Genomic DNA, 26,798 nt, shown 5'->3' on the forward strand with positions numbered 1-26,798 from the left:
GAAAACAAACAGTGGATTTCCTTCTCAATGACCATTAGTGAACTAGATGGCACTTTTTTATTACAGCCCAGTAGTTTTATGCTTACCATTACCCACCTAGTCTTTTCTAAATTCTAGATTTTATTTAATTATTTGAATTTAAATGCTTCATCTGTTATGGTTGGATGTGAACTAGTGCCACTAGATTAATAGTCCAGAATTCTGGCTGTTAGACCAGTAGCTTAACTATTATGTCAGTGTATCCTTATGTCCCTCAATTTTTAATTTTATAGTTCCTATTGATGCCTTTTTTTTTAAAACTTCTCTCTTGCATACAGATCCATTTTGTCATATACTTAGTGCTTTATCCTTTATTTATGATGTTTATCCCTTTCTTCATCTACGGTCTCCCATTCATTTGTTCTTGTTTATCAACAGAATTTTCTTTTTTGAATCTACAAACTTTTTTGAGCCACCAGAACATTGTGGAACAGACCTTCAGGCAGACTAAGGAAAGGTGTAAAACAATATGGGGGACTTCAGCTTCCCTAATATTAATTGATAGTTTCCCAGTGTAAGAAGTTTAGACGGGGCAGAATTTGTTAGGTACATCCAGGAGGGTTTCTTAAATCAATATGTAGAAGTTCCAACAGGAAGGGCTGTAGTGGAAACGGTGTTGGGTAATGAGCCTGAGCAGGTGAGCGACCGTTCAAACAGTGAGCAGTTGGAGAACAATGGTCATAACTCCTTAAGTTTGAAGGTAGCTATAAATAAGTAAGAACCTTGCCGAAGAGTACTAAGTTGAAACATGCCAAACTATGAGAGCATTAGGCAAGAACTAAGAAGAGTTGTTTTTGGGCAAGCCCACCAACCAATATGCAGAGTGTATTTAAACAATAACTGCTGAGAGTACGGGATGGGTATGTTCCACCCAGAAGAAAGGTCAAGGAAGGCAAGGTAAGAGAACCTTGGATGTCAAGGGAAGTGATGAATTTAGTCAAGAAGAAAAAGGAAAAAATATATAAAGCCCTTGGGGGTTATAAAGAAGCTAGAAAAGAACTCAAGAAGGAAATTAGGGAAGCCAGGAGGGGCATGAAAAGTCCTAGGCAATTAGGATGAAAGAGAATCCCAAGGTATTATAAGAGGGTAACTAGGGAGAGGGTAGCACCACTTGAGGATAAAGAGGAGAGCATTTGCTTGGATGTAGGTGAAGTCCTAAATGACTGTTTTACATGAGTATTTACCAAAGAGAAAGATGTGGAGGATAGAGGAGTGATCAGTGCCAAGTGTATTAATAATTAATATACTAAGGCGTTTTGAGGTAAAAGAAACAATAATGTTGGGTCCTTTAAAGAGCATTAGGGTAGATAAGACCCCAGGATCTGATGGGATATACTCCAGGTTATTGAGAGAGGGAAGAGATGGGATTGCTGGGTCCTTGACCAATATCTTGTCCTCTCTAGCTGCAGCTGAAGTCCTAGAGGACTAGCAAGTAGCTAATGTTGTTCCATTATTCAAGAAAGGAACCAGGGATAATCCTGGAAACTATAACCCAGTGAGTCTCACGTCAGTGGTAGGAAAGTTGATGGATAGAATGCTTATAGATAGGATGTATGAGCATTTGGAAAAGCATGGTATAATTAGGGAGAGCCAGCATGGCTTTGTGCAGGGCAAATCATTACTAACGATTGAGTTTTTTGGCGAGGTGATGAGTATGATTGATGAAGGAAGCACTGTGGATGTTATCTATATTGATCTTAGTAAGGCATTTGACAAGGTCCCTCATGAGTGACTCATCCAGAAGATTAAGATGCAGAGGATCAGGATCCATGACGAATTGGCTGTTTAGATTTAGAGCTGGCTTGCCCATAAAAGACACAGGGTCATGGTCAATGGGACTTATTCTAGCTGGAGGTCTGTGATTAGGGATGTTCTTCAGGGATCTGTACTGGGACCTCTGCTGTTTGTGATGGACTGTATATAAATAACCTGGATGAAATTGTCGATGAATTTGCAGGTGACACAAAGATTAGCATCGTTACAGGTAACGTATAAGATTGGTAACGAATACAGTGGGATATAGATCAGTTTAGATGTGGGTGGAGAAATGACAGATGGAATTTACTCTGGCCAAGTGTGAAGTATTGCCCCTTGGCAGGTCAATTGTATAGCGGCAGTACACTTTTGAGGGCAAGGTCCTTAACAATGCTGAGGAGCGGAAGGATCGTGTGGTCCTCGTTCATACTATAGAATCCTTAAAGTGTCCACACAGATTGACAGGGTGTTTAAACAGGCATATGGCATCCTTACCTTTATTAGTCGAGGTACTGAGTTCAAAACTCAGCAAGTTATGTTGCAGCTTTATAAAGCTGATTTGACTGCATTAGGAGTATTGAATATAGATCTGGTCACCCCATTATAGGAAGGATGTCGAGGCTTTGGGGAGGGTGCAGAAGAGGTTTACCCAGATGCTCCCTAGATTAGGGAAGCATGTGCTATAATGAGAGGTTGGACAAACTTGGGTTGTTTTCTCTGGAGTGGAAGAGTCTGAAGGGAGATCTGATAGAGGTTTATAAGATTGAGAGGAGATTATGATAGTATCCTTGTTCTAAAGTGGAAATGTCTAATATCAGAGGACATGCATTTAAGGTGAGAGCAGGTAAGTTCAAAGGAGATGTGAAGGGCAAGTTTTTGACACCACAGGTGGGAGCTTGGAATGTGTTTCCTGTGGTGGGGGTAGAGGGAAATACAGTGCATTAGGGATTTTAAGAGATCTCATCTAAATTTAAATCTCAAATCCGAGCACTTCCTCAGATCTCTGCACCCACCACATACTTCTTGTTGTGTGCTAATTCGAACTTCACAGTGCTGTGGTTGTGGCCTTTGTGTAAAACTTCATTTTACTTAGTTCTAATATGTCCCTTTAACTTGCATTCTGAGGCTTGTTGCCAAAAGTGAAGTACTGTATATGACTTATCTATCTGGTATATTAGGGATGTATAGAGATACACTCCAAGTTTCCTCTGTGCTTTAAAGAATCCCACTAGTTATTATGCAGTTCCTTGTCTTAATAAGGTACATTACTTCACACTTCTCTGGACAGAACTACATTCTTAAAGTGGAGGTCGTCATGTTGTGGTGCGCTTTATTAGCAGCATAATTGAGGTAATGCCTGGAACAGAATTTAAGATAGAAAACAATTATTCTTTTGTGATTTTCTAACAAAGTTATCTAAGAAGAATGAGATTACAAAATTTAGATTACAGCACATCCACCAGGGCCACAAGCTCTCCCCAGAGTGTTGTTATTTCTATCATTTTATGAACATTAGGACCTTTGAGGCCCAGCCAGGAGACTATTTAGGAATATACACGCTGCATCTGATGACGTGCCCTGTGCGAAGTAACCTAGATGCTGAACCCATTGTTCTTTGTGATTTCGCAGCTTAGAACCATAGAACATTACAGCACAGAAACAGGCCTTTTGGCCCTTCTTGGCTGTGCTGAACTATTTTTCTGCCTAGTCCCACTGACTTGCACACGGACCATATCTCTCCATACACCTCTCATCCATGTACCTGTCCAAGTTTTTCTTAAATGTTAAAAGTGAGCCTGCGTTTACCACTTCATCTGGCAGCTCATTCCACACTCCCACCACTCTCTGTGTGAAGAAGCCCCCCCCCCCAACATTCCCTTTAAACTTTTCCCCCTTCACCCTTAACCCATGTCCTCTGGTTTTTTTCTCCCCTTGCCTCAGTGGAAAAAGCCTGCTTGCATTCACTCTATCTATACCCATCATAATTTTATATACCTCTAACAAATCTCCCCTCATTCTTCTGTGCTCCAGGGAATAAAGCCCTAACCTATTCAACCTTTCTCTGTAACTCAGTTTCTCAAGTCCAGGCAACATACTTGTAAACCTTCTCTGCACTCTTTCAACCTTAGTAATATCCTTCCTGTAATTTGGTGACCAAAACTGCACATAATACTCCAAATTCAGCCTCACCAATGCCTTATTCAACCTCACCATAACATTCCAACTCTTATACTCAGTACTTTGATTTATAAAGGCCAATGTACCAAAAGCTCTCTTTACGACCCTATCTATTTGTGACACCACTTTTAGGGAATTTTGTATCTGTATTCCCAGATCCCTCTGTTCTACTGCACTCCTCAGTGTCTTACCATTAACCCTGTATGTTCTACCTTGGTTTGTCCTTCTGAAGTGCAATACCTCACACTTGTCTGTATTAAACTCCATCTGCCATTTTTCAGCCCATTTTTCCAGCTCGTCCAAATCCCTCTGCAAGCTTTCAAAACCTTTCTCACTGTCCACTACACCTCCAATCTTTGTATCATCAGCAAATTTGCTGATCCAATTTACCACATTATCATCTAGATCATTGATACAGATGACAAATAACAATGGACCCAGCACTGATCACATGCACACCACTAGTCACAGGCCTCCACTCAGAGAAGCAATCCTCCACTACCACTCTCTGGCATCTTCCATTGAGCCAATGTCTAATCTAATTTACTACCTCTCCATGTATACCTAGCCACTGAATCTTCCTAACTAACCTCCCATGTGGAACCTTGTCAAAGCCCTTACTGAAGTCCATTTATACAACATCCACTGCCTTCCCTTCATCCGCTTTCCTGGTAACCTCCTCGAAAAACTCCAACAGATTTGTCAAACATGACCTACCATGCACAAAGCCATGTTGACTCTCCCAAATAAGTCCCTGTCTATCCAAATACTTGTAGATCCTATCTCTTAGTACTCCTTCCATTAATTTACCCACTACCGACGTCTAATTTACCGGCTTATAACTTCCCGGATTACTTTTGGGGCCTTTTTTAAACTGCGGAACAACATGAGCTATCCTCCAATCCTCCGGCACCTCACCCATAGATACCGACATTTCAAATATATCTGCTAGGGCCCCTGCAATTTCAACACTAGTCTCCTTCAAGATCCAAGGGAGTACCCTGTCGGTCCTGGGGATTTATCTACTCTGATTTGCCTCAAGATAGCAAGCACCTCCTCCTCTTCAATCTGTATAGGTTCCAGGACCTCACTACTTGTTTGCCTTATTTCCATTGTCTCCATGCCAGTTTCCTTAGTAAATACAGATGCAAAAAAAACCACTTACGATCTCCCCCATTTCTTTTGGTTCTGTACATAGCCGACCACTCTGATCTTCAAGAGGAACAATTTTATCCCTTACTATCCTTTTGCGCTTAATATACCTGTAGAAGCTCTTTGGATTATCCTTCACCTTGACTGCCAAGCAACCTCATGTCTTTTAGCCCTCCTGATTTCTTTCTTAAGTGTTTTTTTGCTCTTTTTATACTCCTCAAGCACCTTATTTGCTCCGTTTCCTATATATGTCATACATCTCTCTTCTTCTTTATCAGAGTTCCAATATCCCTTGAGAACCAAGATTCCTTATTCTTATTCACTTTGCCTTTAGTCCTGACAGGAACATAGTTCGGCTCAGTTTGTGAACTGGTATTCTAGCAGCCGAAATCTTAGTGTCAACAAAATTAGTTACCGATCGATGCGACGTCAATGGAGAAACTAGTTCTTTTCGCCTCTGGTTCCCTCGCGCACCGCTCAGTTTTTGGTTTTCTTTGGACTGCTTCTTGCAATTTCTTGTAGAGGAGCTCCTAACGCAAAATAAAGATGCTCAACTATAGAGAACTGAAGTTCTATAAAACGCAGGGGTAGTTACACATGTCACGTGACTCAAAGACACCTATTTTGAGTGTCAAGTACTCGCAAGTTTGTTTCCTGTACTTCAGTACCACCTTGACAACGTCCTGGTTCACTGTTCTTTCGCACTTCTCTTTTGCACTACTCTCCAAAATATATTTGGGGTTTTATGTACCGGAGTTTAACTTTTACCCTGTTTATTTCTACCTTTTCTATCAGGAGATGTTGTCTAATCATTGATTACCACTCTGACCTGACATGACTCCGTTTACAATCAAATCTATACCATACGACAAATGATTGAATCATGGCCCAAGGTCTCTAAATGAAGAAACCGGAACGCTATGAAAATAATTTGCCAATGGAGATTACACTTTGTTCATTTGCAACCCGGACGTCCCTTTTGTTACAACGATACAGTATTATGATGCGCCAAAATTAATACTAGACCTGACTAGAATTTTAAACGGATCTAAAACCCGTTCTTGTCCATCGATGTTACTCGCATGCATCTCAGGAACTATAGCCACACACGTAAGTTTTATGCAGACTGTGATTTACAGAAATACGCATTTTCTACGTAGCTTACGTTTGTGTTGTAGGTAAATCACTTTTAACATGGCCTTGGTTTGCTTTTCAACTCACTGTTGCTGCTGCCATTAACCCTTTTTAACCCGATGCTGGGAAATGGCTGATTACGGAATTTTCAGCCCCGTAAAATAAAAACAACTATGGATGAAATTGGTGTTGACAATCTGTCCATCCCGGGATTTATGTTCATTTTATGTCACAATCCCGTAGTACAAAATGCTGAGCTGCAATCTCAACTGCCCGCAGTGCTCATCGTCATTCTTGAGCCAATATTTGTCCATTTTGTATGCCTTTTCCTTGGTAGACTCCATCTTGTGGATATTTTTTGTTTTTCACTCAGAGCAATTGTAGTAGCGAGCGATCACATTCCGACTCCGACAGAGTCTGGGCCCCCGAGACCAGGGCAGCGGGGTAACAGCACCTCCGACCGCGGCACCTGCCCGCCGCCGCATATGGCAATTGCGTTAGGTCCTGAAGAAGCAGGAAACCATGTCGATAAGCCGGGGGGAGGGGAACAAAAAATATTTCAAGCGTCTGTTTTATCATCGTCGATATCGTTTTAATTATATTTCCATTTAAATGCGGCGTGATTGAACGCGACTTTGATCTAGGACAGGCTGTGGATTTCGATTTTAGATTTTGCTATTTTCGATTCAAACAATATGGGTTACTTTACTTCCCGAGAACAAGAACCTTGCAAGATTAAAACGACATGATCCTACGGTGAATGCTTTAGTAAGGTCTGTTTCATACGTCGTTCAAATCAAGGGAACAACATTGCCTCAACTTAATTATTTGTATATTTCTATGCATTCCAAACCACATTAAATACCCTAGAAAATATAGCTTGTTACTTTGGCAAGGCTTAGATGGATAATCGGCAAGTACGAAATGTTGGGCTATGTTAAATTGAAATTGGGGGTGGCGGGATGGACTAGGAGGAGATGTAAATAAAACAGACCGCTAAAAATAATTCTTGTTAGTGAAAGAGCCGCACATGGGGGCTGGTGCAATTCTGAGTGAACACATTGCCGTTGTTTATCTTATTCGTCAAAAAGGGTTAAACTATTCACAGATTTGGGAATGATATTAGTAACTGGAGAATCTATCAAAGTAATCAGTTTGCCAAAGGGTTTCCACGGTCGTTGTACTCCTCTCCAAAAGAAACTTGAATTTTTATATATTTCATCGGAATCTATGAGAAAGGAACTGCGTTTACCATGCGCCGGGCAACATGGAATGTCTGTGAGGTTAACGAAACTGTTCGTTGAATTGGATCCGTCAGGAGTTTGTTGTTTTAGCCAGAGTGATTTTGATTTGCATAAGGATATCTCAGTGAAAAAAAATCTGAATCAGGTATATGATCACTGTCTTGTACGACCTGAAATTAGTTATTTTCCGGGAGCAAGACAATGTAAAGATTAAAATTACTCTAAACTGCAAATTAAGCGAAGAGGGGAAGCAGCGTTCATGGATTAATGGACTGTTCAGGAATCTGATGGCGGAGGAGAAGAAGCTGTTATTTCAGTATGAATAGCTGTATTCGTACTAAATTACATATAGTAAAAGAGAATCTCAGAACACATAATTTCCGGCTGTATTCTGTTGCGGCAGAAATGGCTGCAATTTTCCTGTCGGTCTCCTTTTCTTCTAGCGGGGTGCTCTGGTGTTTGGTGAATCAAGGGTTAATATCGGCGGCTTCCTTCTTCATTTTAAAGCTAAATTAGGATGAAGGCGTTGGTGGCAGGCCGGATTATTTTTTGTGGGAACAGCTTCTTCTCCGCAGGCTGCGCAATGATAAACCCATCTTCCAAAATCTGCAGAGGGAACGGGGACGGGCGGCAATTCTTGGGAAGCTAGAGGCGAACCTATACACTGAACGCAGTCTGTTCTGTGAAACTTCAGGTGTCGTTTCCCTTGAAGATTTTTTTTTACTATCACCCTTCTTACTTGCCATCGGAATCTAAAGACTTCGCTTTTGATTGAAATCAATAACAAACGATGTACGTGTTCAGTTACCATGAGCTACCCGTCAGTTGCTTAACTTTTGAGGGCCCTCAGCCGTATCAATCAATAGGACACGAAAATGCGGAGGGTGATTCAAAACTGATGGCACCCCATCTGTTCGAACTGTTTATTTATCAAATATCTGAGCTGTCCTCTTAGCTGCTATTGTTAATGTGACGAGCGAGAATCTCTGTCAGCAGGTTTAAAAGATAACCCATCAGCAATTACTATTTAAAAATGTTCGCTAACTTCCAATACCAAAATGTTCTTGTAGAGCAGAATTATTATTATTAGTAGTAGTAATTATCACACAGTTTCACAGGAATATATAACGCACATTTAAAGTCTAACACTGTATACCATATCATTTTGTCTAAATGCTTTCTTACTCTTTTGAATGTTAACTTGATTTTATACGTTTTGGAATTTTTTGATGTATTGCTTTATCCTTCTAGTTGCAAGATTTGACCATTTAGAGGTTGTTAGCTAGTTTGTATTAACTATTTTTTCTCATTTTATTAATCAATGTGTTATGACCTATTTGTTTTAGTGCCCCTCCTGTTAAGAGAAAATTGCAATGTTTATTTAATAGTCCTGACCTATCCAAAAGCGTAGCGGTGTCTTCCGCATCCAATAGTATGCTGAGCTCGATACAAGAGTAAGGTACGAAAAAAAACCCTAGCAGCCTGGAAGACTGATTGTAAACGGTGACAGAATTTATGCATTCATGGGAGGGCACTATAGCAAAAATAATGTGCGTACAATCTATGACAACCAACAGTGAGAGGGCAGTGCTCTTCGGTTGTAGCTCCTTTCGATTAGTTTTGTACTCATGGTTTTCAGCCGTCCTAAGGGAGGGTCTCTGCCCGAAACGTCGACTGTTTATTCGTTTCCATTGATGCTGCCTGGCCTCCAGCAGTTTGTGCTTGTGTTGCTATATGTGGAATCTCGAGCTGATATGTTACTTTTGCGAGAAAACTAGAGGTGCAGGTGTCGACTCAACTTGACGCATGGTGGCCGTCATGTGAATTGTACGCATATTATTTCGTTTAGACTATGACATTTGATTTCACTATTGATGAGTATATTTCTTGTGGTTTTGTATTAACATATGTCGAGAATTTTCAAGAAGGCTTTGACTGTCCCTATCGAAGTGATGGGGTGGGGACGCATGGATTGCACGAGTTAATGCAACTCTTTGCGCATTTGTAATGAAACATGTAGGTTTTCTTTATAACTAAGAATAACATTAGCTATAGACAGCCATTTAACAACCAATAAAGAGTGGAATGAATCAATATTCTAACACCTACCATTATCCATTGAGTCTTATTAGCTGGAAACTGCATTGTAAAAGGGATTACTTCTATGTGACCCAAATCAATTCTCTTTTGTATTTTAGGTTCCTGTTCTGTGTAAAAGTGATAGCTTTAATCTGGGAGGCCGAATAAATAGCAGACCTATACTTGGAATTCTGGATCAGAATGGTCCAATATAGACCAATACAAACCAATCCCTGAAAATAACTCTGAATACAGACTTGGCACAGTCCCACTCTGGTTCTTCTTTTCTGTACTTCATTAACGGCTGCAAGTGCTTCTTACTTTGGCTCTGTGCTGAATAACACCACAATTTTTAAATTGAATTGGGGGATCTAATTCAACACTTATGAGCTTCCACATTCGTATGCAATTCACCATTGCCTTTTGTGTACAAACCCAGCTTTTGGCAGTTTGACGAAAAGAGTACAGACTGTGCCTTGGTTAGGCAAGGGTTACATTAATTTCACAATTACCTTGTAAAGCAAGACCCAGCTCAAGTACTGAAGACTTTACTATCCAACACCTCCTTGATTAGGGAATTATTTCTTTAATTTGGAAAATTGACCAGGTTACTCCTCTGAGAAATATGTGGGGTGGAAACCAGAGTATCATAAGATATAAAAAGCAAACTCCCACAAATCTGAATTTAAAACACAAAATGCTGGAAATACTAGCACTTCATGCAGCATTTGTAGTGAGAGGACAGTGATCTTTCATCAGAACTGAGAGAAGTTAGAATTAAGCTGACAGTTCCGGAAGAATAGAAGAAGTGTGGTGAGACAATAGTCTGTGATTGAATGACATGTATTGGTGGAGCTGGCTAAAAGAAAATGGAGGAGATATAAATAAATGGGAATGAAATCTAAAATGCCAGAAAACGAGGGAGGCAAAAATACTGAATGTTGGAAATGTAAGATACAAAATTGGAATGGCTGATGAAAACTGTTGAAGAATTCAACAGAAAGCTGTTGAATTTAATGCTGAATGCTTGGATGGGCAGCAATTTGAAAGGAATTCATCAATCTGTCTGGTTTTCCCCATGAGGAAGACCACATTGTAAGCACCAAATGTCATATATTAAATTGGTTGAGGTATGAGTGAATCTGCATCTGATTGGTATGCTTAGGTTCTGGATGGCAAAAGGAGGAGATAATAGAACAGGCATAGCATCTACTACGGTTGCATGTGAAGGAGAGTAGATATGATGTTGATGGAAGTATGAACTGCAGGGCTGTAAGGGAGTGTAGAGGTGATGTCAGTGGAATTTTGGACTACCGTGCTGGAAGGAAAGTAGATATGATTGTTAATGGAAGTGTGGACTACAGTCCTGTGAATAGAACAGCCCTTCTGAATGCTGAAATGAGCATTCAGTGAAGTGCAGTCTGGAGGTGGCACCAAGTTGGAGGGTGATCTCTTGATTGGTCTGGTGGAGGAAAAGGATAATTCTCACTGGAGAAGAGGGGCTGTATGAGAAATAGCGCGGCAGTGATTGAGAGCACCGTCAGCCATGGTGGATAGTTAACTAGGGTTATTGAAAAAGAAGTAAATATTGGAGTGCAGCAGAACTATTCAGATGCAAATCCATATCTGTTTCACAGATCTGTTAGCCTGGTTCTGAAAGTTTTTAGTTGGTCAGTGAAACGTTAGGTATGCTTCATGACACATGAAGGTTCAAGTAGTGGATGTTATTTCAGGTGTAGTTCCAGAAGGTCCTCTTAAGAGACTGTAAGTAAAACAAAAAAGAAGCTTTTGCCATGTATATTTGCATGCTTGATGAATCTCATGTTTTCTCTTGATTTATTAATGATTACCATAATGGAATAGAAAATTGGATGAAATTTTGGAGCTAGACTGAAGAATACAAGTGCAAACAGATAGAAGATTAAACAATTGCACTAATAGAGCTCACAGTGTATATAGAATCATCTATTTGGACACAGAAAATAACACTTTATAAATAGTGAAAAGCTGCAACAGTGGAAATCTGAATAAATTTTGAGGTCTAAATGCAGCAGGAACTGAAAATTATTAAAAAGGCCAATGGAATTTTTAGTCATGCAGATACAATAGTGTCTTTTAAAAGCCTCTTAGATAGGAACATGGAGCTTAGAAAAATAGAGGGCTAGGCGCTAGGGAAATTCTAGGCAGTCTCTAGAGTAGGTTACATGGTCAGCACAACATTGTGGGCCGAAGGGCTTGTAATGTGCTATAAATTTCTATGTTCTGTGTTCATTCTCATCCTCCTAATATTAATGGACTCAAATCATGCTGTATAATTCTGGGCACTATTCCTTGAAGGATATATTGCCCTTGAAAGGGTCTGTATGTGTCTCCAGCAGTTTGTTTTTTATCACCATGCTACTCGGCAATATCATTACCTGTACTCCATGGACTGAGGGGTGGTTTGTTTGATGTTTCCAGGATATTTGGGGAAATGATGTGGTAGGTACAAATTATTGTAACTGGTTAGTGTCTAGGACTTGGGCATTGTACGGTATTAAAAAATCAGTCTCAGCAATGAAGACAGGAAAGAGTTCTATTGCAATTGATGCCAAGTTATTAATTTAAAAGTATAGAGTGATATATGTTCATTAACCAAAATAATTAAAGCTTCCAGAGCAAATACACCAAATTGGGTTGGGTGATATATTAGTCATGATCTCATTATAGTACATGCAGTCTTACTCTGTTATTTGGGGTCCAATCATACTGGACCTAGTCTTTTTATCCTCACCAGTTTCTAAAGATCTAGGCATTGTTGGCAAGCCCAGCTTTTGTAGCTCACCCTTAGTTACGCATCAACTGAGTGCCTTGCACGACCATTTCACAGTGAGTATTTGTTTGTGTGGTGTAGAGAAGGACATCAGTGAAACTTGTGGATTTTGATGGTGGTCCTGACTTTGTTTTTAAGTTCCGGGTTATAAATCTGAATTTAAATTCCATAATTGTTGTTTGGACTCTGACCTCTGGATTGTTTGTCCTGTTCTCTTTATTACTGGTTCAACAATTTAACCATCGTGCCTCGATTGTACAGTTGTCTGGACTCATCGATGCTCCTCTCCACCAACCTATAAGAACATTTCATGCTTGCTTAAGTGGAATTTGCTGGACCTTCAGTTCTTGGACACTTCTGCAAAGTCCCAGAATTGAGCTTCGAGCAGTGTATGGCCGAGACCTTGCTTCTAGAACACTCACCTTCCAGCTTGTCCTCCTTCCCCTCCCCCCACCCTCTTATTCTGGCATCTTCCGCCTCCCTTTCCAGTCCTGATGAAGAGCCTCGTCCCGAAACATCAACTGGTAATTCTTTCCATAGATGCTGTCTGACCTGCTCAATTCCACCAGCATTTTGTGTGTGTTGCCAGGAATACCCCTAACAGCCTTTGATGGAAGGCAAGTCTGGGAAAGGACCTTTGCTTTGTGTGAAAGCTAACAAGGAACTTAATTATTTTTGAATGTCATTGATGTTCAAAGATACTTAAAACCTATTAATATTGCTGTAAATAATTAAAATTTCCACTAAAGAGAAAGGAATGAATTAGAAGCAGATAATGAGTTAAAGATCATTAAAACAAAAATAAAGTCACTTTAAAAGATAATTTACTTCACCTATTTTGCAGGCTTAGAATCTCATTCACATGAGTGGAGTCTCTGATTCCACACCAGGACTGATGTGACACAGAATCAGAGATGCAGATCCTCCAGCTTAGTATCACAGCACTCTAGCAAGACGTGGCACTGTCACTGGACTCCACGTGGCACCCAGGTAAATGACAAGGTTCAGTGGTACCTATAAGACTAAAAGTAACTATCGACCAACTTGTTTAACCTCAGTTTGCCTATAAAATCTCCCCAGCAAATTAGCCAAGACATTAATTTAATTTAGTGTGTTGATACTTTCACCAACAGATGGCACCATCTCATTTCGGATTCAGGGAAGCTGCATTAACTATTAGAAGGTACAGTTGAAAATATTAACGATTCTGTATTAACTTCCAGAAGAATTCTTTTGTTGTTCTCTGGATGGGGAGGTCACTGCCATGATCATGTTCATTGCCCTTCCCTAGGTTCTCTGAGAAGGCGTTGCTGGGCACTGAACTGCTGCAGTCTTTGCGATAATAATTCTCTACACTTGTGTTAATTAGGGAATAGATTGATCTTTAGCCCAATAACAACAGATAATAAATTACATCCAAGTCAAAAGCTGGAACACATGGTTGGAGAGAGAGATATTCAGAATAAAGCTGCGCCTTATGTTCAAGATCACAGAGTTGTCAGGTATGATTCAAATATATTGCAATTGTTTCTGTAGATTCAGTCAGTTGTTGCATTTTTTTGAATAATGTACTTTGTGGCCATTAGTTATGTTTCTAGTTATTTTGAATCACAGGAAATGTGGGTGGAAGTCAGAAACAGGAAGGGGGCAGTAACTCTACTGGGTGTTTTTTATAGACCCCCCCCCCAATAGTAACAGAGACATTAAGGAGCAGATGCGGAGGCAGATTCTGGAATGGTGTAATAATCATAGGGTTGATATGATCGGTGATTTTAACTTTCCTAATATTGACTGGCATCTTCTTAGAGCAAGGAGCTTAAATGAAGTGGTGTTTGTTAGGTGTGTTCAGGAAAGTTTCCTGACACAATATGTAGATAAATCAACTAGAGGAGAGGCTGTACTTGATCTGGTATTGGGGAATGAACCTGGTCAGGTGTCAGATCTCTCAGTGGGAGAACATTTTGGAGGTAGTGATCATAATTCTATCTCTCTGTCATAGCACTGGAGAGGGATAGGAGCAGACTATTCGGGAAAACGCTTAATTGGGGTAGGAGGAAATATGATGCCACTAGGAAGGAACTTGAGAACATAAATTGGGAGTAGATGTTCTCAAAGAAATGCATGGGAGAAATGTTGCAAATGTTCAGGGAACATTTGCATGGTATTTTGCATAGGTATGTTCCATTGAGGCAGGGATAGAATGGTAGGGTAAAAGAACCACGGTGTACAAAGGATGTAGAAAATCTAGTTGAAAAGAAAAGCTTATAAAAGGTTCAAGAAACTAGGTACCATTAGAGCTCTAGAAGATTACAAGGGTGTCAGAAAAGAGCTCAAGGATGAAATTAGGAGAGCTAGAAAGGGCCATGAGAAGGTCTTGGTGAGCGGGATTAAGGAAAACCCCAAAGCATTCTACAGGTATGTGAAGAGCAAGAGGATGAGCCATGTGAAAATAGGACCAATCAGGAGCAGGAGTGGAAACAAGTGCATGGAGCCGGGGAAGGTAGCGGAGGTACTTATTGAATACTTTGCTTCAGTATTCACCAGTGAAAAGGACCTTGGCAATTGTGGGGATTACATATAGCGGACTGAAACGCTTAAATGTATAGACATTAAGAAAGAGGATGTGCTGGAGCTTTTAAAAGGTATTAAGTTAGATAAGTCGACAGGACCAGACGAGATATACCCCAGGCTACAGTGGGAGGCGAGGGAGGAGATTGCTGAGCCTCTGGTGATGATCTTTGCATCATCAATAGAGACAGGAGAAGTACCAGGGATTGGAAGGTTGCAGACGTTGTTCCCTTATTCAAGAAAGGGAGTAGAGATAACCCAGGAAATTATAGACCAGTAAGTCTTACCTCAAGTGGTGGGCAAGTTGTTGGAGAAGATCCTAAGAGGCAGAATTTATGAGCATTTGGAGAGACTTAATCTGATTAGGGATAGTCAGCATAGCTTTGTTAAGGGCAGGTCATGCCATGCAAACCTGATTGAATTCTTTGAGGATGTAACAAAACACATTGATGAAGGTAGAGCAGTTGATGTATATATGGATTCCATTAGAGCATTTGATAAGGTTCCCCTTGCGAGGCTCATTCAGAAAGTAATGAGGCATGGGATCCAAGGAGACCTTGCTTTGTGGATTCAGAATTGGCTTGACCAAGGAAGGCAAAGGATGGTTGTAGATGGTTCGTATTCTTGATGGAGGACGGTGACCAGTGGTGTTCCGCAGGGATCTGTTCTGGGACCCCTCCTCTTTGTGATTTTTGTAAATGACCTGGATGAGGAAGTAGAAGGGTGGGTTAGTAAGTTTGCTGATGACACAAAAGTTTGGAGTGTTGTGGATAGTCTGGAGGGTTGTCAGAGGTTACAGTGGGACATCGATAGGATGCAAACTGGGCTGAGAAGTGACAGATGGCATTCAACCCAGGTAAGTGTGAAGTGGTTCATTTCAGTAGGTCAAATTTGAAGGCAGAATACAGTATTAATGGTAAAACTCTTAGAGAAATGGGGACACCTAGGGGTCCATGTCCATAGGACACTCAAAGCTGCTGTGCAGGTTGACAGTGTTGTTAAGAAGGCATATGGTGTGATGGCTTTCATCAACCGTGGGATTGAGTTCAAGAGCCGTGAGGTAATGTTACAGCTATATAAGACCTTAGTTAGACCCCACTTGGAATATTGTGTTTTGTTCTGGTCACCTCACTACAGGAAGGATGTGGACACTAGAGAGAGTGCTGAGGATATTTACAAGGACGTACAAGGATGCTGGATTGGAGAGCGTGCTTTATGAAAATAGGTTGAGTGAACTTTGCCTTTATTGCTTGGAACAATGGAGGTTGAGAGGTGACCTGATAGAGGTATATAAGATGATGAGAGGCATTGATCGTGTGGATAGCCAGAGGCTTTTTCCCCAGGGCTGAAATGGCTAACACGAGGTGGCATAGTTTTAAGGTGCTTGGAAGTAGGTACAAGGGGGATGTCAGAGGTAAATTTTTCACTCGTTTAGTAGTGGGTGCATGGAATGCACTGCAGTGATGGTCGAGGCATATACAATAGAGTCTTTTAAGAGACTCTTAGATAGGTACATGGAGCTTAGAAAAATGGAGGACTATGTTAGTAGGGAATTTCTAGGCAGTTTCTAGAGAAGGTTACATGGACGGCACAACATTGTGGGCCGAAGAGCCTGTAATGTGTTGTAGTTTTCTATGTTCTATGTTTTCTTTTAGCCTTGGATTGTGTGGCTGGTTGCACTTGGATTTATTTTCCGTAAATAATTGCCCAAACTTGTGTGTCCCTTCAGTGGCAAGTCAGATCCTGTCTTTTGACAGTTAAGCTCTGTATTCCTGTTTACAACCAAGTGGCAAAATTCATTCTTTATAAAGTCTACCCCTTCTTAGTGTGTGCCTAGAACAAAACGTATTCATAGATGGGGTTTGAAGAAATTTATAAAGTTAAGATTAATTTTGAATTAAATGTTGTTGCCATGTTTGACTAGCTAGATATTGCTCAAGACCTGGGTCATGAGGGTGATAGGATAAAAGGCAGACGCTGCCTTGCTTGTGCGAGCTAACAATACCCAGACATAGATCATGTCAACAATGAGGTATTGTTAACCTCTTTCTGAGATTGTGTAGCAAGTAGCAAGTAGAGGAACTAACTGTAGACATGTATCTCTAATGTTGTGCATCGCACAGGAACTTTAGTAAACTTGCTGATACCTAACAAGTGCTTTGGAAATCGCTGACTTAAGTATGTTTAGCTGTTGGCTATTGCCCAAAATTTACTGTATAAATTTGAGTTGTAACTTGACATTGTTGGAGTCGTAAGACAATGGCTGCCCATGATCATTTAATTAAAGGGTTAACCGTATACCCGAGGTCTGTGTCTTTATTTCTGTTCCCTAATAGAGTAAAGTCTCTCATAGTGAGTGGCAATGAAATTCTTTTTCGGTAAATTAGAGTAAATTCTTTGACGATCAGTAAGAATTTCTGGAAACACTGCTGCATGTTGGGAAATGGTTTTATTGAAATGGTTATTTCAGATTCCTAAACCAAGCCACAATTACATATTTATCCAACTTGTACAATTCTTGCTACAATAATGTTACCAATGTAAAAAGATTTAAATATTAGTTAATACATGAAGTAAAAATAATTACGCACAGTAGTCGTCAGGATCCGACAAAGGTTCTGCTAAGAAGATGTATTTTGTGAGACCAGTCCATCTCAACGTTGCAGGTTCGTCCTTTTATTTATTTTTGCATTGTATTTGCATTCTTAAAAAATGAAATTATTGTTTAGCCCATGGTTTCTCAACTGGGGTTCCGCGAGAGATTGTGATTTTAAAAAAACATGAATTTGAACTTCACGCGAGGCGTGATGCTAGCACCCACTGTGGTGAGCAGTGACCAAGCAGGCCTGTTATCAATTTCATTAGAGGTCTGTTAGCCCAGTATGGCAATGCACAGTAGGGACGTGTTTATTCTCAGTTTTTGACGCAAGATAGGGGAGGCCGTTGATCATTGGTGAGCGCTGCATTGCGCTGAGGGGAGCACGGCAGGCTGATAAGGAGCATGTAGTATATTTTCCAAGCATTGAATGAACTCACCCAAGTTGGGCTGAGACGTCAGCCTCTCCCTCCCAAATTACCTCCCCCAACGTTCTGTGTGTAGAAACTAGCCTACTAACCAGACACTTTTCATCATATGAAATGATTGAAAAAGTCTCTGCAAGGCCCTGGAGAAAATGTTTTGACTTCAAGTGACAAGATCCTTGGATTGAAAAGGAACTGAATCTTTGAAAAAATAACGCTATGAAAGGAAATCTGAAATGTTTCCACTGCTATTGGGCTTGAGAGTGAGGAAGGATATCAGGAAGTCGCAAATCTTATTGAACACCACCTGGAAGAACTGAAGTACAACACTGAACAGTATTTTTCCTCCTTTTCAACACGTGTATGACTGGGTGAGGGACTCTTTGTCTGAATCTTTGCTCAGCCTGAAAATTTGACTTTGAGAGAAGAGGAAGAACTTTGTGAGCTGCACTCTTGACTTTCACTTAAGATGAGATTTACTGACCTGCCCCTGGACAAGTTCAGGAGTTCTGTGAAAGAAGAGTATCCTGCCATTCATAGGAAAGCAATGAACATTTTGCAGCAGTTTTCAACTTCTTACATGTACGAGCAAGCTTTTTCTTGGTTTACAAGCATCGAGAGCAAGGATGGAAATCATCTCGTTTCAGTTGAAATCCATGTATACTTATCTCAAGTTCAACCCAGAATTGAGTATTTTTGCAGCAAAGAGCAAGCACACTTTCACAGGCTAGGCCTATATTTGAGTCTGATCACATCACTTACTGAGAAAATGTTTTTTCAAAGTCTTGTATAAAATTGTCCCAGGCTATATTTTTATTCATATTGCTTTGGCTTGTGGTCTTTAGTAACTTTACTATTCCACATTGTCAATAAATTTTCATGTTGTAAGTAGCATTAATTTATATCAATTTACTACCTTTATTTAAGTTAAATCTACCAAGCCTACCTTTAGAAAAATTAAATCCCATTTTGGCTTAAGCCAGTTATTTAACAGATATTTATTATTTTTTCAATTATAGTGGTATGCAGAAGTTTGGGCACACCTGGTCAAAATTTCTGTTGCTGTGAATAGCTAAGCGAGTAAAAGATGAACTGATTTCCAAAAGGCATAAAGTTAAAGATGACACATTTCTTTAATATTTTAAGCAAGAAAACCTTTTTATTTCCATCTTTTACAGTTTCAAAATAACAAAAAAGGAAAAAGGCCTGAAGCAAAAGTTTGGGCACCCTGCATGGCAGTACTTAGTAACACCCCCTTTGGCAAGTATCACAGCTTGTAAACGCTTTTTGTAGCCAGCTAACAGTCTTTCAATTCTTGTTTGGGGGAATTTCGCCCATTCTTCCTTGTAAAAGGCTTCTAGTTCTGTGAGATTCTTGGGCCGTCTTGCATGCACTGCTCTTTTGAAGTCTATCCACAGATTCTCGATGATGTTTAGGTCAGGGGCCATCGCAAAACCTTCAGCTTGCATCTCTTGAGGTAGTCCATTGTGGATTTTGAGGTGTGTTTAGGTTCATTATCCTGTTGTAGAAGCCATCCTCTTTTCATCTTCATCTTTTTTACAGTTGGTGTGTTGTTTGCTTCCAGAATTTTCTGGTATTTAATCGAATTCATTCTTTCCTCTACCAGTGAAATGTTCCCCGTGCCACTGGCTGCAACACAAGCCTAAAGCATGAGCGATCCACCCCCGTACTTAACAGTTGGGGAGGGGTTCTTTTCATGAAATTCTGCACCTTTTTTTCTCTAAACATACCTTTGCTCATTGAGGCCAAAAAGTTCTATTTTAACTTCATCAGTCCATAGGACTTGTTTCCAAAGTGCATCAGGCTTGTTTAGATGTTCCTTTGAACCTTTTGAATAGAACTCTCGTCAGCCCATGTTTCTTTAATATTTCTTCTTGATGTTCCTTGCCCTATTCCTGATTAGCCTGAACTGCCCTCTACATTTATACCCTTTCCCTCCCATCTGGATGACTTCATAAGCATACAATATTTCCTCAGATATCCTTTTAACACAGAGACTAAAGGCATTTTCAGAAACATAAATCTCAGCTTAATGTTTAGTTCACAATTAATGCTGTGAAGCTAACTTCCTTGAAATATTATCCATCTGTTCTGCAAGCTTCCCTGAACTAAACAATTTAACAGTCAGCTTGTTGGTTTGAAACAAACCAAACTAAACAACCCATTGTTTTATATTACACTTGTAGCAATAATAAAGCAGATGTAGTGAGCTAGCATCTGCTTCTATACAGAGTGTCCACCTAAAAACAGAGCTTGTTTGCAAAGCTGTTCTGTCAACAATACTTTTTAACTTAAAACTGATTACTGCATTTCATTTACCTCTTAAGAACTGAAGACTGACTTCCATTTATGACCATAAGTTAAACAAACAATTAGTTGGATGTTTACTTACAATTGTTAATCATCTTAAAAGTGCAACTACGTTTAAAAGGCAAGTTTACCAAACAACCAAGAAGTGAATGTCCATAACAGTAGTCAATAATCAGACCTTTGGCTTTGCTGTTGGTATTGAGTGAGAGATTGTTGCTGTGACACCATTCAACAGATTTTTAATCTCCCTGTGATATGCTGATTCGTCACCACCTTTGATTCAGCCAGCAACGGTGCTTAAATACAGCACTGGAGCTGTACTTAGCCTCATAGTCATAAGTATAAAGCAAGTACAGCGGGGGGGCTAAGCACACAGCCCAATGGTACACCTGTGCTTATGACTGTGGAGGAGATGTTATTGCCAATCCAAACTAACTGGAGTCTGCAAGTGAGGAACTTGCGGATCTAGTTGCACAAGGAGGCATCAAGGCCTAGGTCATGCAGCTTATTGATAGGTTTTGAAGGGATGATATGTTGAAAGCTGAGCTGTAGTCAATGAAGAGCATCCTGAGGTATGCATCTTTACTGTCCAAATACTCTAGGGCTGAGTGAAGAGCCAATGAAATAGTATCTGCTGTTGACCTGTTGTGATGCTAGGCAAATCGGAGTGGATCCAAGTCACTCCTCAGGTAGGAGTTGATTTGTTTCATGACCAGCCTCACAAGGCACTTTGTCACAGTGAATGTAAGTGCTACTGGATGGTAATCATTGAGGCAGATTATCATGTTCTTCTTGGGCACCAACATGATTAAAGCCTAGTGGGTACCTCAGACTGCTGAAGCAAGAGGATAAAAAGTGACAGTAAGCACTCTAGTGAGTTGATTCGCACAGGTCTCCAGTACTCAACCAGTTACACCGTCTGGGCCAGATGCCTTCTGTGGGTTAACCTCTTGATGGATGCTCTCACATCAACCTCAGAGACTGAGATCACATGGTCATCGGAGACTGTGGAAGTTTGTGAAGGTGCCTTCAAGTTCTGTCAGTCAAAGTGAGCATAGAAAGCATTGTGCTCATCTGGGAGCGAAACATTGTTGTCACATATGCTGCTTGGTTTTGTTTTGTAGGAGATAATAGACTTCATGCCCTGCCACTGCTGTCAAGCATCCTTCTATGGTCCAGAATTACTACTTTACATGTGAGATGGCTTTCTGGAAGTCATACCAGGACCTCATACTTACTTTATACTTTATTGTCGCAAAACAATTGATACTACAACGTACAATCATCATAGCGATATTTGAAGCTGCGTTTCCTGCTCCCTGGATTACTTATCGATAGTAAATATTAAAAATTTAAATTATAAATACCTTGTTTGTCAGACCTGACGCCACCAATCTAGCCCTCAGCACATTGTGGATGTCCTAGTTCATCCAAGGCTTATGGTAGGGTAAGGCTATTTGTCAGACATAGTTCTTGATTGTCAGATTAGCATTGAGTGCCTCTTATTAATTGCCACAAGAAGGTGGTGGTATGTCTCCTCATTGAATTTTTAGTCCTTTTCAGGACTCCTTTGCTGTTAGGTAGAAAGCTCTCAAGGTTTTAATATGGTGATAGTGAAGGAACATCAGTATATTTACAATTTGGAATCATGTACTAATTGAAAAGAAAAAAATTGTTTTGGCATGAGTTTGTGCTCTCACCAGGAAATAACGACATTCCATTTATTATTGATTGGCTATCTATAAAAACCATGGCTCCTTTCCCCTTTCACTTGGTTCTGGTTTGAAATAGGTTGCAAATGACAAAATCTGAATTAATCAAAAGTCAAGAACAGACATTGAGTTCCAACTCAAGGCACGATAGCTGAGTTAAGTAGGAAGATAGCAGAAGATTAGAAACAATCCAAGAGTTGGTATATGATACAAAATATTGGCACGTCTTTAAAGAAGAAAGAAATCAATGCTTCAGAGAGGGTGTATGCTTGCCACCACTGCCCCTGGGAACTAATGATGATCACAGTTTTGTGAATTAGGATGAAAGCTGTTGAAAATGTTAATGTAACAACACACATAAAAGTTGCTGGTGAACGCAGCAGGCCAGGCAGCAACTCTAGGAAGAGGTACAGTCAACGTTTCAGGACGAGACCCTTCGTCAGGACTAACTGAAGGAAGAGTTAGTAAGAGATTTGAAAGTGGGAGGGGGAGGGGGAGATCCAAAATGATAGGAGAAGACAGGAGGGGGAGGGATGGAGCCAAGAGCCGGACAGGTGATTGGCAAAGGGGATACGAGAGAATCATGGGACAGGAGGTCTGGGAAGAAAGACAAGGGTGGGGGTGGAACCCAGAGGATAGGCAAGGGGTATAGTCAGAGGGACAGAGGGAGAAAAAGGAGAGTGAGAGAAAGAATGTGTGTATAAAAATAAATAACAGATGGGGTACAAGGGGGAGGTGGGGCATTAGCAGAAGTTAGAGAAGTCGATGAAAATGTTAATGTTCCTTTTTTCTGATGCTGATAATCTTTTGAGTAGATAAAAACCCAAAATGCACTTAGACTACAGATCTATTGCCTGAAATAAAGAGTTTTAATTGGAAATCTCAAATTTAAATATAAACCTCAACATTTCTGACAACATTGCTTGAACTATCAGAGATGTACATCACTAATGGTTGCAAAGACTTAGAGAAGTAGTCTAGTAATATTGCAAACAAAGCCACCTTTGAAAATTGTGGCTGAAAGGAGCCCACAGACTTGGAGTTACCCGGAGATTTATTACTTGTAGGTACAGTATAGAGCAGATTTCATATTATAATTTGTAGTAGTAGCAACATCTAGTAAAGCTTATATCATACCATGAAAGTTTCAGAAGCAAGTTTAAGACAAGTTTTTAATGTGCATCTTCAGTTTTTCAGGATGTGCATGTTGCTGGTAAGACCAGTATTATTATCCATCCCCAAATGGGCTTGGAAAGGTGACAATGGGTAACTGCAATCCTCCTGATGAAAGGACTCCCACAGTGGGAAAGGAGTTCCAGGACTTGCCTCCAGCAATAATGGAGAAATGCTAATATGTACCCAAGTCAGGACTTGTAGGTAACTTGAGAATAATGCAATGGCATTTGTCTTTCTTAGTGGTAAAGGTGGTAGTTTTGGAAAAGCCTCTGAGTAACAGCAGTGCATTTTGTAAATGGCATAAGCTACAGACTCAGTGCACAGGTAGCAGAGTGGGAAATGTTTAGGCTGGTCATTGAGGTATCAATTAAATTGGCTGCTTTGTCCTGGATGCATCAACCTTATTGAGTTTTCTTGGAGCTTCATTCATTGAGATAAGTGTAGAGTACCTCAACGTGCTTCCACCGTATGTATGCAGGGACAAGGTTTAGGAAGTCAGGAGATGAAGCAGTTTCTGCATGATACCTGGCCTTAGATCTGTTTTCATATCAGCAGTATTTGTGGCTGGTCTAAACGAGTTTCTGGTCATATGGTATCTCCCAAGTATGGTAATGTCATTGAGAGTAAGGGTAGATGAGTAGACTCTCTCTTAGTGGATATGATTGATCATTGGTACTAAAGTTGCAAAGTCTTTTTTTTATATTTGTTTCGAGATACAGCACTGAACGGGCCCTTTCGGCCCAACAAGCCACACTGTCCAGTAACCCACCGACTTAATACTAGCCTAATCACAAGTATCTTTACAATAACCAATTAACTTACTAATCAGTACGTCTTTGGACTGTGGGAGGAAACCAGAGCACCCAGAGGAAACCCACGTGGTCACAGGGAGAATGTACTAACTTCTTACAGATGACACCTGAATTGAACTCCAGAACCCTCCGAGCTGCAATAGCATCATGCTAATCGTTATGCTACCGTAGAGCGACTGAATACAGTGGCACAGTTTAGGATGTCAGGAGATGATTCTGTTTCTCTGTGACCTGACCTTGGATCTGCTTTCATACAGACAGTTGTTATGTGGCTGATTTAGCCGAATTTCTGGTCATACAGCATTCCCTAGGATACTATGTGTCATTGAATGTAAGGGTAGGTAAGTCGACTCTCTCTTATTGGATATGATTGAGTATTGCTTGGCACTGAAATCATTGAGTGTTATTTGTCATGTATGAGCACGTACCTTTGAAGGAATCTAGGCTTTCCTGTATTTTAAGGTCTGCTTCATGTTCTGAAGAATTGTGATTAGAAACGATTGTGCAGTTATTGGCAAACAATCCTGTCTCTGATTGTTTTAAAGAGAGGGCAATCATTGACAAAACAGGTGGAAGTGCTTGCATGCAGGGCAACAATATGAGAGACTGAATTAATGGACTTCCAACAACCACAATAATCTTCCTTTGTGCAGAGTATAACTCCAATCATTGGAGTATTTTTCCTTTGATTTCTGTTGACTCCAGGTTTACCAGAACTCCTTGATGCCGTGTGCAGTCAGGTGCTAATTTAATGTTAGTCTACTTAGGGCTAGTCGCTCTCAACCCACTGTTAGAGTTCAGCTCTTCAATCCACACTTCATCTAAAGTCATGCTGAAGTCTGAGGCCAAGAGGTCCTGGTGAAACCCAAATGGAACTTTGAACTGGATATTGGCAATCAAATGCTCCTTCATAGCACTTTCAATGGTACCTTCCGTCATCATGGCTATCCCTCGAGGTCGAGGATGATGGTCCTCGTTCTGAAGAAGTGGCCCACAGAGTGAAGACGCCTGTGCATGTATTTGTTTAACATGTACTTGATGTTGCACTCCAAGAAGCACAAATCAACCAACTGATTCCAGTGGCATGGATTGAATGACGATTGGAGCTGATGGATTTGTTGCAGCCTTCATCCGCCTTCACAGCCATTGAGTTCGAAGTAACTTCATCTGCCTGTTCCACAATTGAGGTCTTGGCTGGATTGTTCTTTGTCAGGGACCTCACCCTTGACCTTACCGCCATGGGTGACCCTACCAGGAGCATAGCTCCAGACGGCATTGCTCTTGGGATCTCAGGACCACAGAAGCTCTTCCACCACGACAAGGTGACAATCCATGGAGAAGAGTACCTTCCATTGCTTTCTTAATGGTTGAAAATAGAATGAGAGGGCAGCAGTTACCCAGGTTTTATTTGTCCTCATCTCTGTGGACAGGTATACTTAGGCAGTTGTTCCATTGTCGTGTAGATGCCAGTGTTGTATTTGTAAAGGAACAGTTCAGTAGGGTGGATGATGTGCCTGGAGCACAAGTTTCAATAGTGCATCTAGAATGTTGTTTGGACCCAGAGAATGGTTTCTCTGATGACGGGGATCTCAGGAGGAAGCTGAGATGAATTCATCCACTTGGACATGTGCACAAGACAAACATTGGGAGTTCATCAAAGTTGCTGGTGAACGCAGCAGGCCAGGCAGCATCTGTAGGAAGAGGTGCAGTCGACGTTTCAGGCCTAGACCCTTCGTCAGGAAGGGTCCTGATGAAGGGTCTCAGCCTGAAACGTCGACTGCACCTCTTCCTACAGATGCTGCCTGGCCTGCTGCGTTCACCAGCAACTTTTATATGTGTTGCTTGAATTTCCAGCATCTGCAGAATTCCTGTTGATTGGGAGTTCATGATGGTGCCACAATTAATGGGGAACATAGTAGAGGTGGCAATATTATCAGTTTGTAATCTACAAAATATAGCTTTGATAAAAGCAGAAAATTGTAAAGAAAAAGAAGACAACAAAGAAGTCGGGCAAAATTTATGAAGATGGAAACATTTCAAATAATTTTGGCCAAATTTGCATGTGCAGTTGGGCTGACTTTTTGTGCATGTTGCCCAAAATAATTCTTGAGTGACTTCAGTAGAAATTAAAATTGGGCAAGGTGTAAAATCAGCTTTGCATCTGATCCTATCAGTTCTCCAATAGGTGATTTGGCTTGATGTTACTCACATTGTGAAAACATTTCAAATTGGTGACCTTTTGTCAGAACTGAACAGTGAGATGAAGGAACAGTTTTTAAGTTGGGATCAACGAAAGAGGAGGAAGGAAAATAAATGAGAGATCTGTGATGGTGTAGATTGCCACATATAATTAGTTGAAAATGTACTGATCATACAAAATTAAGGAAAGAGAAGATGAAACAAATTATAAAATCAAAAGGTGTATCCGGAGGAACGTATATAGCAGCAGACAAACAGAGCATGATGGAGCCTTAAAGTCCCAGAGAATGTGTTAGTTTATTAGGACCTACTTTTCCTTCCGCAGACAGCAACCTATAATTGTTATGGGGCATGGGATTCCCTTGTAGGTGCATGCATGTACTGAAACCCCAAACTTTCTATCAGGTATTTGTTGGTGAGTTTCAGACATGTAGACGAGTGGAAGGACTTTCCATATAGTTTGTTCATCATACCCTGGGGTTTTCCAGTGCATTGTTATGCAGATCTAATTTGATGAGTCTGTTCTCATTTACTCCACATTGATCTAATGAGCACACACAACCTCAACAGAGAGAGAGAGAGATTT

The 26,798-nt window shown here is 40.5% G+C and overlaps 1 protein-coding gene across 5 annotated transcripts in view; it reads left to right on the plus strand.

The window, feature by feature from the left end:
• The window catches only part of LOC140200457 (transcriptional activator protein Pur-alpha-like), a 163,670-nt gene that overhangs the window by 69,716 nt on the left and 67,156 nt on the right, over nucleotides 1-26,798 (plus strand). Inside the window, exons 3-5 of one of the 5 annotated variants that reach the window (XR_011886627.1) lie at nucleotides 13,238-13,383; nucleotides 13,527-13,576; nucleotides 13,685-13,895. The exons of 3 other annotated variants lie outside the window; for them this stretch is intronic. The gene's annotated coding sequence lies outside the window, so the exon portion shown is untranslated. The remainder of the gene's footprint in view (nucleotides 1-13,237; nucleotides 13,384-13,526; nucleotides 13,577-13,684; nucleotides 13,896-26,798) is intronic. One more of the 5 variants, XR_011886630.1, reaches the window with a different exon arrangement.

This window comes from Mobula birostris, chromosome 7, assembly GCF_030028105.1.
Source record: "Mobula birostris isolate sMobBir1 chromosome 7, sMobBir1.hap1, whole genome shotgun sequence".
Classification (NCBI taxonomy): Eukaryota; Metazoa; Chordata; class Chondrichthyes; order Myliobatiformes; family Myliobatidae; genus Mobula; species Mobula birostris.